Source organism: Enoplosus armatus, chromosome 10 (assembly GCF_043641665.1).
Source record: "Enoplosus armatus isolate fEnoArm2 chromosome 10, fEnoArm2.hap1, whole genome shotgun sequence".
NCBI classification, from domain to species: Eukaryota; Metazoa; Chordata; class Actinopteri; order Centrarchiformes; family Enoplosidae; genus Enoplosus; species Enoplosus armatus.
Window position 1 is genome coordinate 21587667 of NC_092189.1, and position 15824 is coordinate 21603490.

General features: G+C 43.5%; 1 protein-coding gene across 1 annotated transcript in view; it reads left to right on the top strand.

Annotated features, from left to right (window-relative positions):
• Positions 1-15824, top strand: part of afg2a (AFG2 AAA ATPase homolog A) — a 102815-nt gene that overhangs the window by 66111 nt on the left and 20880 nt on the right. The gene's annotated exons all lie outside the window — the stretch shown is intronic.

Below are 15824 nucleotides of genomic sequence, written 5' to 3' on the forward strand. Positions count from 1 at the left end.
GGGCGTTGCTGAGTTGACTGAATAGATAGGACTGCATATAATGCAATTATTACTTTGAGATTTCTAAATGCCTCCTGTCAATGGGTCAGCTCTGTTTGATTGATTGATTTTATGTCGGCACCATGCACTCGAGGTGCCCAGCCCACATAAGCCTACAATATACATCTATAGAGATTCTGGCACTGCGCAAAGTGTCGTGTTGTAGTTCCCAGGCTGTAAAGATAGAACAAGTGTTATCTTGTTCCACTGTATTAGTCTATAGGACATGAAACATTGGCTGTGTTCACATTTAAGGCCTTATTACTCAGTGCAAAGCAAAGTATTGTTCATATTTTTTCAATCTAGTCGTGATATTCTAGCTGGGTTTTGGTGCCAAAACTATATATTTTGCAATAACTTACTTTGGGGAATATAAACTAAAGAAGCCAGACTTCTCAAATTTTCCCAACAATATGAAATATTGTTCTGAGTTTTCTATATGAAATGTAGTTTTCATGTTTTATTTGCTGTTCATCCAGCAAGTGCTCTCAACTGGAATTTCACTAAATGTGACTCCCATCAATCTTTTGAGAAGGATTGGAGTACATATCTGTTTAAGATGTGAGGAAAAAACTGGAACTCTTTGAGTTGCAATATGGATGGAAAAAATATTGGTTTTAGCTCGAAAAATCTCATCAAAGATGCAAAGATCTTCCAAACAAGTGCATCTTTTTTCAGAGATCACTGTGGAAGGAGTGTTTAATTGAGATGAGCTATCGGCTTTCTCAGCCAACTGCAAGCACTACAGCATTGATTAACTATAACTGTCCACCATGTTGGCTTTCAGTGTATGTAGTATGTCCGTGGCTGTGATGCAGTGATGGCCCTTGACCCTCTGGATAAACCCCCCTATCGAATCTCTTTGCCCGAGTGAAGGAAGCCTAAGCCTTGTGGGTACAGTGTGTTATGTGGCCCGTGGCGCTGACCTGTCACACCATATCCGTTTCCAGCATCCAGTCTCATCCACGAATGGCGGAGCTTGCCCTCCCCCCTTGCCGTCGCCATGGAGACAGCCAGTCTGACCTGGAATGCCACTGTTCAGCACTACTAAGGGCTTCACTCCTCTTTCGGAAGAGCTGAAAGTATCAATTAAGGCAGTACCAGCCCCCTCGTACACACCCCCAACCTCACCTCAACCCCTTCCCTCAGTCACATAACTCATGCAATCGGAACTCAAGAGGACACCAATTTGACCAGATTCCACTTTCTCAAATTGCAGGAAAACACACTTAACTGATGGGCCCTCCCGACTTGAGAGGGGCCATTGTTGTCCACCTTGACCCTCCACCCCACGCTCCTCCCCTCACCTTCCTCTGGCCTGTCTCTCCTCCGTGTCACGTAACAAGCTAAGAGAACACCTTTTTCCACCAGGCCAGCGGGCCCTCCACAGGCGTTCCTTTGACAAGCCCGGGGCCTCTTTAGGCATCTGAAGGACCATTCTCCAGGGTCAGGGACCACAGGGGAAAGTGTGTAAATGATACCTGATGGCATGTAAAAAGATCATTTGATAGGTCTAGATAGACAGACATACCTGTCAACACTACAGGACAACTGCACTACACGGTGGGAGCTAAATGAACTTGGACAACTGTGGGACCTGCACAGTGGTTGATATACACGTTGTAGAGCTCCCCTCTACGAGACAAAGCCACAACATAAGCTTATAATGCAGTACCTGTCTTTGTTGATATTGTACAGTAGAGCAAATTCCCTAACTTTTGGGGGACTTCTGGGACCCCTGGTGGTCCTGGGCCCCAGGGCAGTTACTTTTTCCTGTTGGTAATCCAGCATTGGTCCCATCAAAGTGTTTTTTTTGTAGTTTTTGTTTCTTCAATCACTGCAAGTGAGATACAAAAGGGCTGTTTGTGCCATTCTCTCTACTATATGACAAATACAGAACCTCACATGACCCCTATTGTTTTACCTTTTGTACCCTTTTCTTGCCTCTCTGTTCTGTTCAGTAAATCAGAAATTCCTTAAAAATAATCTCCCGGAGAAAAAGGAAGAGGCAGCATGGAAGAGTGAGTATCAACGGAGGATAGAGGATTGTGAAGTGCAATCAATCCATCTTGAAATAAAATTGTTACCTCACAGCTCCCTTCTTAACTATAACAAGCCCTAACCTTAAGCACACCATAGTTCATCTGTGTAGATGTATTTGTACAACAGTTTTCAAACGTTGGTACTGAATGTAATCCAGGGTTTTGCAGAATCATCCAGTCGTCTGCCAATATGGTTGCATTTTCCTACGCAGTTTTCTATCCGTTCTGGAGGGAAAGACACTTGTCATACTACATTTTCAAAACATGCATTACATCACATTGGAAAACAGGCCTTAACAGGGAAAAACATGCTGATGGAGACTCTTTTTGAATCTTTGTTTGTTGATAATCTGTGCTACCATGTCAACTTGGACACTAAAGATTGGCTTTATCTATTTTCAGCAAACTGTGAAACAGCAATAGTTAATAAGTGTATAATCCCAACAACTGTACCCCACAATTATTCTGTTGGCCTGTGTGTGTTTACCTGAGGTGATTCACAGAGCTGTGCTGTGAAACGGTGCCAGTGTATCCAGAAACCTTTGAGGTGTTTAACTGCATGTGAAGTTACAGTTTGCTTTGGTTTTCAATCGCTCCATCATCACTGAGAGACATTCCTCAACACTCCGAGTAGGAAGCGCAGTATGTAATTTGCGCTGTCTGAAAGAATTATTCAACTCAGCTCAGCTGCTCCAAATTTGATGGGAAGTTCCTAAAAAAAGACCAGTGATTTAGGAAGGTTTAGGTCAGTGATCACCACATAAATCACCTTACCACGGCAAAGGATTGCCCAGGAGCAGATGTGTCTTTGGCACTTGGCACAGGATTGCTCTACCGGATCAAAAAAAAAAAAAAAAAAAAGGCCCAACCCTCAGACCATAAACATGTCCTTCCTCAACCCCAAACGGAGGCTACAGCAGCACAGCGTGCCTCCCTCCCTCCAGCCCTCCCTCATTCTCTCTGTTTCAACACATCCCTCTCTCGACTTCCTTCCTGCCCCACCCATTGAATTTTAATACCTGCCTGTCATGTTTTCTTCTCTTTTTTTTTTTTTCTCTACCTCCCCCCTCCTTCACCAGACCCTTGCTGCGTATCTAGTAATTACCAGAGCACTGAGAAAACCCTTTCATTTAAAGGATTGGCAATTATCTCAGTGGAACACAATAAAATGGCTTCCCCTCAAGAGGAAGGGGAAGTTTGAGCTGCGGTACGCCGCTGCATGTCGCACCGCCTTGCTCTTGAAGTGGGAGCAGAGGTGGAGGTCCTGTAGGAGGTGTATTTTTTTTTTTCCATTTTTTTTTTCCCCTCATCTACTCCTGTTCAGATATTTGATAATCAAAGAGTCGGATGGGAAACGACGTGGGTCAAGTGGTGGGGCTTTATTGCCAGAGATTTGTTCCTTCTTGTTGTTAAGTCACCACACTTATATATGAACGCAGTTTAAATTGAAAAAGGTTGAAATAGCTACCTTTAACCAGCCTTGATTTAGAGCCGTGGCCTCCCGTTCACCTCCAGGGGAATCTATAAAGTTGTTCAGACCATTGTAAATAACACTTTTATAGTACTGTGGGGAGAGTTTGATCCTAACACCTCATTGGGACCCACACCACTGTCAGGTAGATCAGTCGGTTTTGGCCCTTTTTTTTAGAGCAGCAGCAGCAAATGATACTGTGACAAAGCACACAAAAATGTAAATGAGCATAAAGTTGTAAAATCTACTATTTGGGGAAGTGTGGAAAAGGGAGACTGTTGAATTTGGCTGAGAGAGCTGTTTTTAGTGTTTCAGGCTGTGTAAATGTAAAACGTGTTTGAGTTAGATCATAGAAGACGTGCTAAAATTGTGATCACTTGGCCAGATGTGATAATGGCTAGTTAGCAGCAGTAGCAGCCTGCATTGATCAGGGCAGAAGTTTATCATATTGCGAGGCAGGAAGCCAACTTGTTTTCCATTGGTTTGAGTGGTCAAAGATAGGAATGAACCGATCCAACTTTTTCTCTCTCAACACTGATTCCAATACCTCAACTCAGGATATTTACTGACACTGAGTACATACCCGGTGCCAGTGCTTTCTTTTTTCCACATTTAAAATAAGTATACTTGAATAATTGAATTTATTTTTATGTAAGCCAACATAATGCCAAGTACAGTTGTGGCACTAAAAACTGAGTTGGCAACATGCCGTGACTGAATAACTGTAACTGGTGGCAGAAACAATACATTTTAATAATGTATGTACTGTATTTATGTGGACCAGTCACATTAAGGCCAATACGAGATCCACTTAATAAGGTCAGTGTTGGCACAATGCTGAACCGCTAGTTAAAGAGTTAGTTCAGCCAAATTACAAATAATACGTTAATACCACAATACAAAACAATTCAACATCAACATGTTTTGACAAAAACACTGTCCCAGTTATAATCAATATTATTATCATCCACAGTACTCATTGGGAACAGCTGCCGTGGGGCCCGTTTCTTTGGTGGAAAATAGTTCCAGTGACGATGCTTGACTGCAAGAGATCTGCGGAGTATTCAGAGAAACAAGGACGTTGTTTCTGGACACGTTGATTTTTATTTTTTATTTTTTTAAATTTCATTCACCTCTACTGTGCTGGGCTGACAGCAGCAATGTTAGAAAAAAACAATTTCAAACTTGGGCAAGAAACAGTAAAGCTATGCAAATGTTACCACTAGACAATATCTTATCACGTTATCACTGCCTGCCATCACCTGACCAAGAAAGGCATGTCCGTTAACTTTTACTGAAAGAGCCGGTTCAAGGAAGAGACCACCTCATTGGTCACTGCCGGGGGTTCAGCAGCATTTGGTTTTAATGGCGGCGGGTGTAAAGTTCCTACCGCTGTGTCGTTTCAGCATTGAGCTAGCTTTGTGTTTTCACAAGCGCCTCAGTGCTACTTCTACCCGCCTCGCAGCCCCACCTGTCGTTTTTGCCGCCGGCTCGGAGAGAGAGGCAAAGTTTGGCTGGAACAGCTGGTTGCCTTGGCAACACTTTGTGCCACCGCAGCGGATTGGAACAGGAACTGGCCTATCCATGTCAGTCTGCAGGCAGGATCTGGGCCATGCCTTGTGTTAACAGATTATCTGATTTCCATTCAGACGGCTCGGGTATCGGCCCCACTCCTCCGCTCTCTGGAAAAGCGACCCCAGCCAGCCTCTTTCTGAAAGCCCCCAGAGCCCTCCTCTCTTCTCCCATTTCCTGTCTTAATTACGCACTCCTTTGTGCCGTTGTTGTTTTTTTTCTTCTTTCCCTCCTCCTCCCCTGCCTCCCCTTCTACTTCTCTTGATCCCTCATCCCCTCCCTTCTCACTGTCTGTCTCTCACTCTCTTTTTTTGTGAAGAGAGGAGTACCAAGATTTTGAAGTTTGAAGTCTCTTGCGGGGACCGTCCTTGGCTCTCCCCCACCGCCACCACCCACAACCCAGCTCCCCTTCTCCCTTCCATCGTCTCTCCACCTGAAAGGGAATACTGTGTTTTCGATGCATAAAAGGCTTGGCGCTGTCAACAGGATGAATCCACCAGGGCCCATGGAAAACATACTCAGGGCTGCAGCTACAGTTTCTCTGAAAGGGGAGAGAGGAGGAGGAAGAGGAGGGTGGATGGGTGAGTGAGGGAGGCAGCTGGAAGGGATTACTGTGCAGTTTCATAGGCAGCACAATTACAAACATACCAAGTGTTAACTTGGCTGTGCAGCATAACACCAATGATGATGCTTTGGCTCTGGAATTGGGACAAACCTTTTTATTTTTTTGGTTTGTATGCACGTGTGTGTGTGTGGAGTGTTTGAAGGGGTGTTCACAGCTGTGCATAGTTACACACAACTCCTTGAATCCCCTCACAGGTAAATTAAAGCCTCACAGTGAAAGAAAACAAGAGAAAGAAATAATAATGTAGAGGTGTTGTAAACACAATGGGCATGTAAACCAAGTGGGCACCTCTGCTGTGACAAAAACAGGTTTGTCGCCGTCCTGCGTTGGATCCGGTTACCAAGCCAGGGCATTGAGGCGAGACCAAGAGAGGGTGACCTTGTCTGTGGCGAAATCTGACACAGGTTTTCACATGCTGGGTGGGGGATTTTTTTTTCCCTCTTCCACCGTCCCTCCCTCCCTCTTTCTCTGTCTTGTTATCTCCTGCTGTAGGTGGCTAATTGCTCTGATGTTGTAGATTACATTTAACATGCAGCTCCTATTGTTTGTGTGCAGAGCAGTAAGACGTAAAAGCAGATATGGTTGAACTGTATTTAAGGTTTCTAGAGTCAGACACATCGATTAATTCTTTGGGAAAGCCACAGAATCTTTGGGAATTTTTTCACTTTAAAACCGGCATGTATTTCTATTTATGTTGGATGCTGGTTTTCTCCATGTAGTAGAAAATTAGCAAAATTAAACTTTAATAATCCCTGAAGAATTATGATTCAGAGCCCAGAAAAGAGTCATAGAATTGTTTTGTCAGGGCAATGATGGGAGCATTGTTATTTTGGTAGTAACAAAAATGTTAAAACCCAGCCACAGAAGCATTAACACCACTCAGTACAATGGGTTCCTTCTGCAAGTGCCACTCATGACCCTGTTGACAGAGTTTTACAGTCTAGTTCCACCTATGACCCCACTTTACCAATTTTACACAATTATAACTTTCCCTGGAAACTTCCCCTTTCATGGAATTTAACAGTGTTTTAAAGTTTGCATTCCACATAGTGAAAGTTAGTGAATTTCAGGGAATTTTACAAATGTCTCACCGTACAGGTATAAACCACAATTCCTTTTCTCCATGTTTATTTTTAAAGAGACAAAGAATACAAACGGTCGTACATGTCTATAGTCACTAAACACTCATGGAATTCCTTATCGGAGCTACAGTGAGGCTTCATGTATGTAAACATTCTGAACATATTTGAGTGCAAGTGACTAAAGCTCATTGAACTTATACCACACATATCAAGTGATGCATATAGAGGCTTTGCAGCTGTGTCGTGAGTTTTTTTGCAACCATATCTAGTTCCTTCTCGTGGTCCATTGGCGATTACCTCAAATAATAAGTATGTATGTAAGAAGAGGTAAATCAGTGATGTTCTACAAAAAGTGCATAATGTGATGAAACTTAACAAGTTTGTATGGCAAAGTAAAGTTGTCTTCCCTACTGGTGCCTATCTCTTCTTTAAAGCATTATGACTAGTAGCCTAACTTGAGAAGCCCAGTTAACTTACAGTAAACCGGACGTTCTGTAGCCGGAACAGTAGACAGCGGTTGTCAGTGCTCAGGATCGGTCAGTTGTCTGTCCGTCATTGGACTGTATGTCAGGTTTGATATTCCAGCCAACAGCTGTGTCGATGTGTGTATGTAACGTCTATTTACTTTTGTCTAAAGTTTTTGTATTTTGCAAATAAAAGTGATTGGGAGCCACAAACTAGTTGCAATCGCCCAAACATGTCTCCATATATTTGAAATAAATTGATAATAAAAAATGTTCAATTACCTATCATATAAAACAGAAAAGCAGTGAATCCTCACATTTGAAAAACTGGCCAGCAAATGTTCAATATTTTTCTTTGGCAAATGATTTGAAAAGTTAATTGCTTCCAAAAACCTTTGGTGATTTTCTGTTGATCAACTAATTGATCGATAAACTAATCATTTCAGCACTTCTTACTATACCGTGTGCACTCTGCTGACAGCTGTGTAAAAGGTGTCATGGCTGACATCATGGTGGAAGGGTTAGGCAGGTGAGAGAGAGAGAGAGAGAGAGAGAGAGAGCATCTGTCCGGTCTTTTTCCGTCTATGTCTTACTCCAACTTCGGGTATTGTCTCCATTAACATGTCCCCTATTTTCTGTCTCACTGGACACACACACCTACATGTAGAGACACACACTCCCCTCTCTCACCGTGGCCCAGTCTCAGCTCAGGACGAGGGTAAACAAGCTAATGTTTAGATTTCACAGAAGTGGAAACTGATCCGGCCGAATCGGCTCTGTCACTCAGCAACGTGCCTGTTTATGTTTGTCTGTTTGGTAAGTATCCGTGAGTGGCAGCATTCAAGTCTGTGTCTGTGTCTGTGTCTGTGTCTGTGTTTGTGTTAGTGTGTGTTGCGCACATGCACACATTCCTCAATATGAATCCTTTGTGTACGAGCAGGGAGAGTTGTTTTGTCATGAGATAATGTTGGGCCATTCCTTTATCTTTCATATTTTAAAAATATGTAAATAGTAAACACACTAATAATGACTGAGGAGGGTTGCACTCGGACGACAAAACGTATTTGGAAATCTGGCCTTCATCACTGTCACAACTATGATGTGTCTTAAATAGCAAACACACAGGAGAATCCCTGTAAACATTAAAATATTGGCCTGTTGTGATTTTCTTGCAAGTAGCAGAGAAAAACAGTGAAACATTGCGTCTGATTTAAAAAGTCTGCGCTGTTAGCACATAAGTGCTGCAATAACTGTAGACATGCTCTTCATTGTGATGTCATTGTTTCATCTCGAGCAAGATTTAAGTCTCTACAAATGGATTTTGAGACCATATGGAAATGAATTAAAACCCATGGCTGTCTTGAAGATAGAAGAAAGCTAAATAAAATACTGGTATAAGCCGTGGTTAATGGACAGCAGTAATGTTATGAATATGTAATGGGTGAAAATATGCAAAAACCATACTATTATTACCATAAGTGCAAGGTGAATCTCAGCCTTGTGGCTCTGTCAGATTCTTCAAAGCAATAATCCCTGAAGTCCTCCTCTTTTCTTTCTTTTTTTTTTTTCCCCCGCTACATGAAGAGGACGACAAAGGCTGTCAGAGAAACACAAAGCACTCAGGGTTGCGTGTTAGGAGCCGCCTGAATGGCACCAGGCCTAACGAGAGCCCGGCAGGGACCCCGAGGTGGGCCTGGCACCTGCAGTCTGTCTCTGGGGGGAAGTGGGGGCTCTGTGTGTGTGTGTGTGTGGGTGTGTGTAGGAAGGCAATGGGAGGTTTGTGTATGTGTGTGGGTGTGTGTAGGAAGGCAATGGGAGGTTTGTGTGTGTGTGTTTCTGTGTGCTGTCAACAGAGAATGCATATGAATTTTTACATGCATGTATCTGGGTAGGGGGTGTAGTTAGGATCTGTCCACAGCCAAGGATTTAACCTCTGTTAGTCAGCGTGGTGATGATCGCTTGTTGAAGCAGAAGATATTTATTGTCCACAGTGCCAAAAGGTGTACTGAGATACTGTACGTGAAGCACAAGATAATAGTGATAATATAAGATTCTTAATGTAGCTTGTAGACCATGAAGTGCCAGTCTTGGTTCATCAATGTGGATGACCAAATTTAAAGAAATATTCAAAGTCAAGTATTTATCTATATTTACACCTGAATTAGTGGTAAGTGATCAGATGTTCAGCTCTGTCTCACTACGAAAACCAAATTTTAATGCCAAGAACTTCATGAGCATGAACTGGAATTTTAACTGGAGCTGCAACATGTAATCGAGTCAACTGACAGAAAATTTATTGGCAACTATTTCGATAATCAGGCTCCAGCCTCTCAAATGCGAGGATTTGCGGAAGATCTGTGAAGTTCTCAAACACACACACACCAGTGATTAGCTTTGCTTGTTGTCGTTGGACTCTCGGTTAGATGAAATTCAGAGGCCCTTTCACACTCCTTCATCCTCAACTGACGCCCTTCTACAAACACATACATACCAGAAGAATACAAGAACTGAACAAATGAAAAAACGTTTGGAGGAAAAACATCATCACGAGTTGTTTCTGCCGATTTGTTCGAGGCAGCGACTCGACTCGGGAAGTTTGGAGGTTGCCCACAGGCTCTGGGGCGGATTATGGAAACCAGACCTGGCGAGTTTACACCGAACGCAAGGCCCCGTAGAATTAAACTGCGAACTGCGGACAGCTCACAGGAAACGCCTCTTTGTAAAGCAAACATACATGTATTTTATGGCAGCCACTTTACTGCTTTTTTATTTTGGGCTCCAATGAGTCGACATTTCAACATGGCCTCGGTCTAATTTCCTCTGCTTTTCCTCACTTTTTTTTTTTTTTTTTGCTGGTGGGCGACCCTTCCCGCACATACACATGCTCTGCCCACCTATTCCTATCAAAATATGACAGCTTTTTTGGCGCTGGTCATTTTTATTTTCGTGGAGGCGTGAGGGCCAGCCAGTCGGGGTTGTTTTGACAGATTCAGGGACTTTATTGCGGCCCCCAGGGCAGCTGTAGGGGTGTGTGTGAGTGCCCCACCCCCCCACCTCACCCAAAAGGAGAGCAACACAGCTGCTGCTACTTCTTCTCCCCCTCCCTCCCTTCATCTCAGCCACTTCACCTGGTCTCCATATGATTGTGACCCTCAAACACACACACACACACACACACACACCATAAAAGGTAAAAGAGGTGTGACATCTAATTCTGTAATGGCCCTATGCTCAACAACACCATGCATACACACCCTCTGACACACACACACATGTGCGCACACACACCTTGATGGTCTTACCAGGTTTAGAGTCTGACTCCTGCTGGGGCCGCACATACTAAAAGCTAAAATGTGTAAATTCATGACACTGTAGGACGAAAACAAACACCAAACCGTCCGGTTTATTACAGCATCGGTCTCAGGTCGTAATCATTCCTATCATAACACTGTTCATGTTCATTGCTAAAAAGAAGCGTCCCAGGGCAATAAACACAAGCAGTCCTAAATAAAAGAACAAGTTGTAATAAACCAGAATTATCTTCTTATATACGTAAGTACACCTATAGACTTTAGTGGGCTGCTGAAATTGCATCTATTTGTGTTGTTACAGCAACACTTCCTTTCTAAAGTAAAAGCTTAAATTAAAAGTATAAAAAAAATTGAAATCAGTTTGAAGATGTTCCTCCAAAACTACATGTTTGAAAGTGCTAACTAACTAATTTGCAACCCTTTCTTTTTTTTCCCCCAAGTGGGTTGCTCTAGCATGCCAAGAGAGTCATTTTTTATTATTATCACCTGTTCAAATGGTTTCATTTTGAACTACAAATCTTGACTTCCTCCTGGCTGTGAGTCTGTGGGACAGTAGGGGGTTAACAGCGCCAGAGTTATTTGGTTCTTGGACACGGTGGCCTCGCCTGCCGGATGCAAGTTTGACTCAAGGGCAAAATCCAGAGTGAAAGCCTCTCATGTTTTTGACTGGTTGCCAACTCTGCTGCTCTCTCACTCCCCCCCCCCCCCCCCCCACTCTGTGTTGCTCGCTCGCTCTCTCCCCCTGTCATTCTCATTCCTCTCTCTCTGCTCTGCTGTCCCCTCCCCTCACTCTCTGATTTACTCTTTCTTTCTTCCCCCTCTGTTCCTCCTCTGATCCTCTCCCACATCAAAATCAGGACTGACATAAAGCAGGTCCAATGTCCCTCTGAACACAGCGTGGCCTCGTCCAAAATTATGTCATCTTTTTAGAAAGATGTGGTGTGCAAAACTCTTCAGTAGATAGTATAAATCTTTTTCAGCTACAAGTCGATATATGTGGGATTTGAGGGAATTGAAACAGGGTTGATAGCCTGTTTTTATACTGTGTGAAATGAAGCTCAGGGGTGTTTTCACACACTTTGAGAATTTTCTTTTACTCCAACCATGGCCATGTTCTCCAAGAGATTGGTACGTTTGAAGTGTGAAAGCTGTTGTCGAATACGAGTGCTGTTTACAAAATCCAATTCTGGTTCATCTAAAAATGTGGTATAAGGGTTTGCCTCCAAAAACCTCCTGGAGTTCACACCTTAACTTCAGGCCATGGGTGCCTGAATGTTGAAGTGAGTGCACCTCGTTTGAAGGTTTTGCTGCGTTAATACATGCCACACGTGACTGGATTCTGTCGCTTTTTGTGTGGTAGCAGAACAAAAGTAAAACTATTACAAGCAAATAATAACAAGTATCTTTCATGTTATGGAAGATGCACAAATAGCGCATTTCACGGATGTGACATCATTGCCATACAGTCTTGCCATGGATGTGTGTTGCACAATCGATGTAAGGTTCGGAAGGATTCTCATCTATGAAAACAAACTCCCTCCCAAACCATGGAAGGAACAAACCTGAGGGTAGATTCAAGTATATGGACCAGCAAAGTAGTCTGCCTTTGCAGATATATAACCATAATACCTAAGAGAATGTTTTTAGCCAACATTTACTTCCATTTAGTCAGTACTCTGTAAATTTCCCAAATCTAAACTCCAGAGGTAGACCTCGCTGACCTTTCTGTGAGCTTTTGGTTCCCATCACACTCTCTGCATTTTTTGTTGTGTGTGTGTTCTGCATAAATCCAGGGTGGCCCATCTCCGAGTCAGTGTGACTCACCAAGGCCTCTGAGGATTGCGGACTGACAGGTTAGGAAACAACATACAGCAAATGCCTTCAGGCAGGGAACAAAGTCAACTGATGTCTCCTCAGGCAAGCCACTTATTCAGCCAGGCAGCCTGCTGTCATCCTGCAAGTTGGAAAAAGCACCAACAAAAAGAGTTTTTAAAGAAAAGAGAGATTTCATCAGATGTGCAGGGAAGAACTGCATGTTCAGTATCATGGACCCAGTGTTTTTCCTCTCATATTTCAGTTGATCTGAAGGGAGTGTGAGCAACAAAGCAGATCTGATCTTCATTTAACTACACATTGTCTAAGCTTCCATCTAAGAATAAGACACCTGGATTGCGGGGGCGTCCGTTTGTAAACAGTTTGTAGACGTAGCTCAGAGCAGGTCAGATTGAAGCTGGCCAAGAATGTGCTCAGCAACAACGCTCCAAGGAGAAGATTCCCAGCATTCCCCACTGGTTAGGGAGAGGTACCGGCCTTCGCAGATAGGAAGTCGTCTGTCATTAGGGGGTAATCACTTCTTGAGGAGGATTGCAATGCCTGGAATGATTACTGTTGTTATCGGTAGTGAAACTTGGCACAGAGAGAGCGAATGAGGGTTTTTTTTTTCCTCTCATCTGTCTCTCTGTTTTCTCTCTTTGTGTGTTTTGATCAGCTTGACTGATCCAGTGTAGGTCCCACTTGTTTTTCAAAACTTTTGAAAACTTTTTTTGCTCTGCAGGGTCGTCCACAGCGCACACTTGCCCAGATTTAGTGGTGTATAAATGCTTCAATGTTGACTTAAAGCTAGTTGGTATTTCTTACCTAGGGGCATTTCTAATTACTAATGGCTCATGTGTAATGATGCCTATCATGTCAGTAGTGCAACAAGGTGGATGCTAGCCGTCATGCAGACTCGTGTTAGAAAAACAGAATTTATGCAACTGCATTTGGTTTTCCGTCTCTCACGCCACTTATTTGTGTTTGCTTGTAGGGTTTTGGTCCTTGGTAGTCCTTTCAAGTGGCTTGTCTGGGTCCCTTTGGTCTGGTTGTTTTTGTCCTTTCCTTTCTCCTTCCCTCCCTCCTTCTTCTCTTGCCTTCTGCCAGTCGAGCCAAGACTTCAGGTGGAATGATGCCGTTACGAAAAGAGCCCGTCAACGCTTGCCCAACATGCCAAGCCAAGTATTTGTCTCACGGGGTCCCCCTTTACCTCCTCCTCCTCTTCCCCCTCCTTCTCCTCCTCTCCTACCCCCACCCCCGGATCCTTGAGAACAGGAAGTGTATCTTGTTAAGTGATGGATGGGCCCCCTGCTCTTGCTGAGAGGAAAGGGGAAAAAAGCCTTTCTTTCCCTCCAGGGCAGTCAGATGAGTTTAGCAGTCTCAAAGCTGAGGGTCGGCTCTGCTTTTTGGGAGCGCCTTGGAACCCTTGGAGCCTGAGCGCCTGGAAGCCACGGGCACCTCTCCATTATGTGTGCAGAGAGAATTAACAGCTGATAAAGTAGCAGGCGGCGCCTTTGCACTAGAAAAATGGATCTGAAATTAAAAAGACCAATCCGAAGAGCTTTTATGTGCATGCTCGCCTGTGTGCATTTGTTTGTCAGTGTGCATGGGAGTGTCTGGCAGTGTGAGTTATTTAGACGGGGGTCAGCAGGTTTGTGTTGGCATGCAGCCGCCAGATACTTCCAGGGAGAACAACTCAGGAAGTGTCCCTGGCACGTCGTCTGCATAGTGCAATACGCACTGCCGAGACTGGCTCGACCTGCTGTGACAAACAACTACAGGCTGCAATCCCCACTGCACCCGTCTCACCTCCTGCACACACAAACCTACCATTCCCACTAACCTGAGGGAAGAACCGTGACATCAAACTAACGCTCACTTGTTTTATAGTTGTTTTGCCAGACGCGTCTTATCAAGTTCCCCAAGTCTCAAGCCCTTATGACTTTAATTTAATGCTGCAGCCATCAAACCTGCTATCCATCCATCTCCCAGCAGGTCTTCCCAACAGCCACCCTGCTTCACTGCTTTGAATCAGAGTGATGTTATTCATCTCTATCCATTATATGCCGATGGTTCGTCACCCACAGTCAGACCTTCTCCTCAAACGAGTGGAAGAATCCGGAGACCTGAAAAACAAGAACATTTCCTCTCATGATCCATTGCTCCTTTGTCAGCCATGGCTCTGTTGTGGTTACCTAAGGGTAGCTACTAATGTTTGTCTCCAGTTTCCATCCTCTCATGTTCCATACACATACACAGGAACACAAAAAAAGCTACCGATAAAAGGCAGGAAAACTGTCCATCGCCCCAGTAAATGGGAATCGGTTATCCAGAGGGGAAATAAAGAAAACCATAAAACAAAACTCTTAAAATTGCGTCCGGCACACTTTGCAAGCAGATGGACTTAAAATGTAACATGGCAAAGAGCTTTTGATAGTTTCTGTCACAGTACCTCCAGTATAGGGTTGCAACTCACATTTTTCATTATTGTTGAGGTTCAAAGTTAATTCTCAACCATGTAAACAGCAGGAGACAAAACAATCACCTCAAGGTCCATTTATTAGCTCTTCTGGAGCTTTGATCATAGCATATGATCTTTGAGAGCATTAGCCCAGTTGTCATGGAATTGTAGATGTTGAAATCATTTTTTTCTATGCATGTCCTACTTGTCCATGTTGGCTTAAGAGTTGAGGTTGAAAGTTCATCCTTGGCCCTTATTGTTTCTACTGTCAGTTACTTTTCAGACAAATCAATTAAGCATTTAGTCTATAAAATGTCAGAAAACAGTGAGAACACAGACAGTTTCCCAGAGCCCAAGTTGACATCCAGAGCCACTTTACAAAGGTATAAAATCTACACATTTGAAAAGCAGCTGTTTGACATTTTTGCTTGATAAACAACTTAAATTATTAATCAATTATGAAAATTGGCAAATTTGTCATTTCAGTATTACTTTGGTACTTTGGTTAATTGATTGAAGTGATTAAAATTCTTAACCTATGCAGATTGTCCTGCTTTGCCCATCAAGCAAACAGGTTGACATACTATAAATGTTCATAGTTTATTAGTATTAGTATATAAAAGAAACAAGGAGGGTGTCAGGCGTGGGAGATACATGGTGCATGCGGAGAAGCAGGAATAGCACTGTGATGACTATGTAAACAAGAGTTCAAAGGCTGCTGGTCCAGTCCCTCCAACCTTCACTGATCGCTCCTGACGTGACCTCCTGCATGGCTTGCGTCTGTGTGTGTCTCCTGCCTCGTCTCCGCTGGCCGGGGTTTAGCCCCGCTGTGGCCTGTCTGGCCCAAAGCCAGGAGCTCCACTGTCTTTACAACCAGGCCTCACTGAGTCTTGGGAGAAGAACAACAATGAAACTGTCACTTCTAGTTGATGTTTGTTTTTCTGT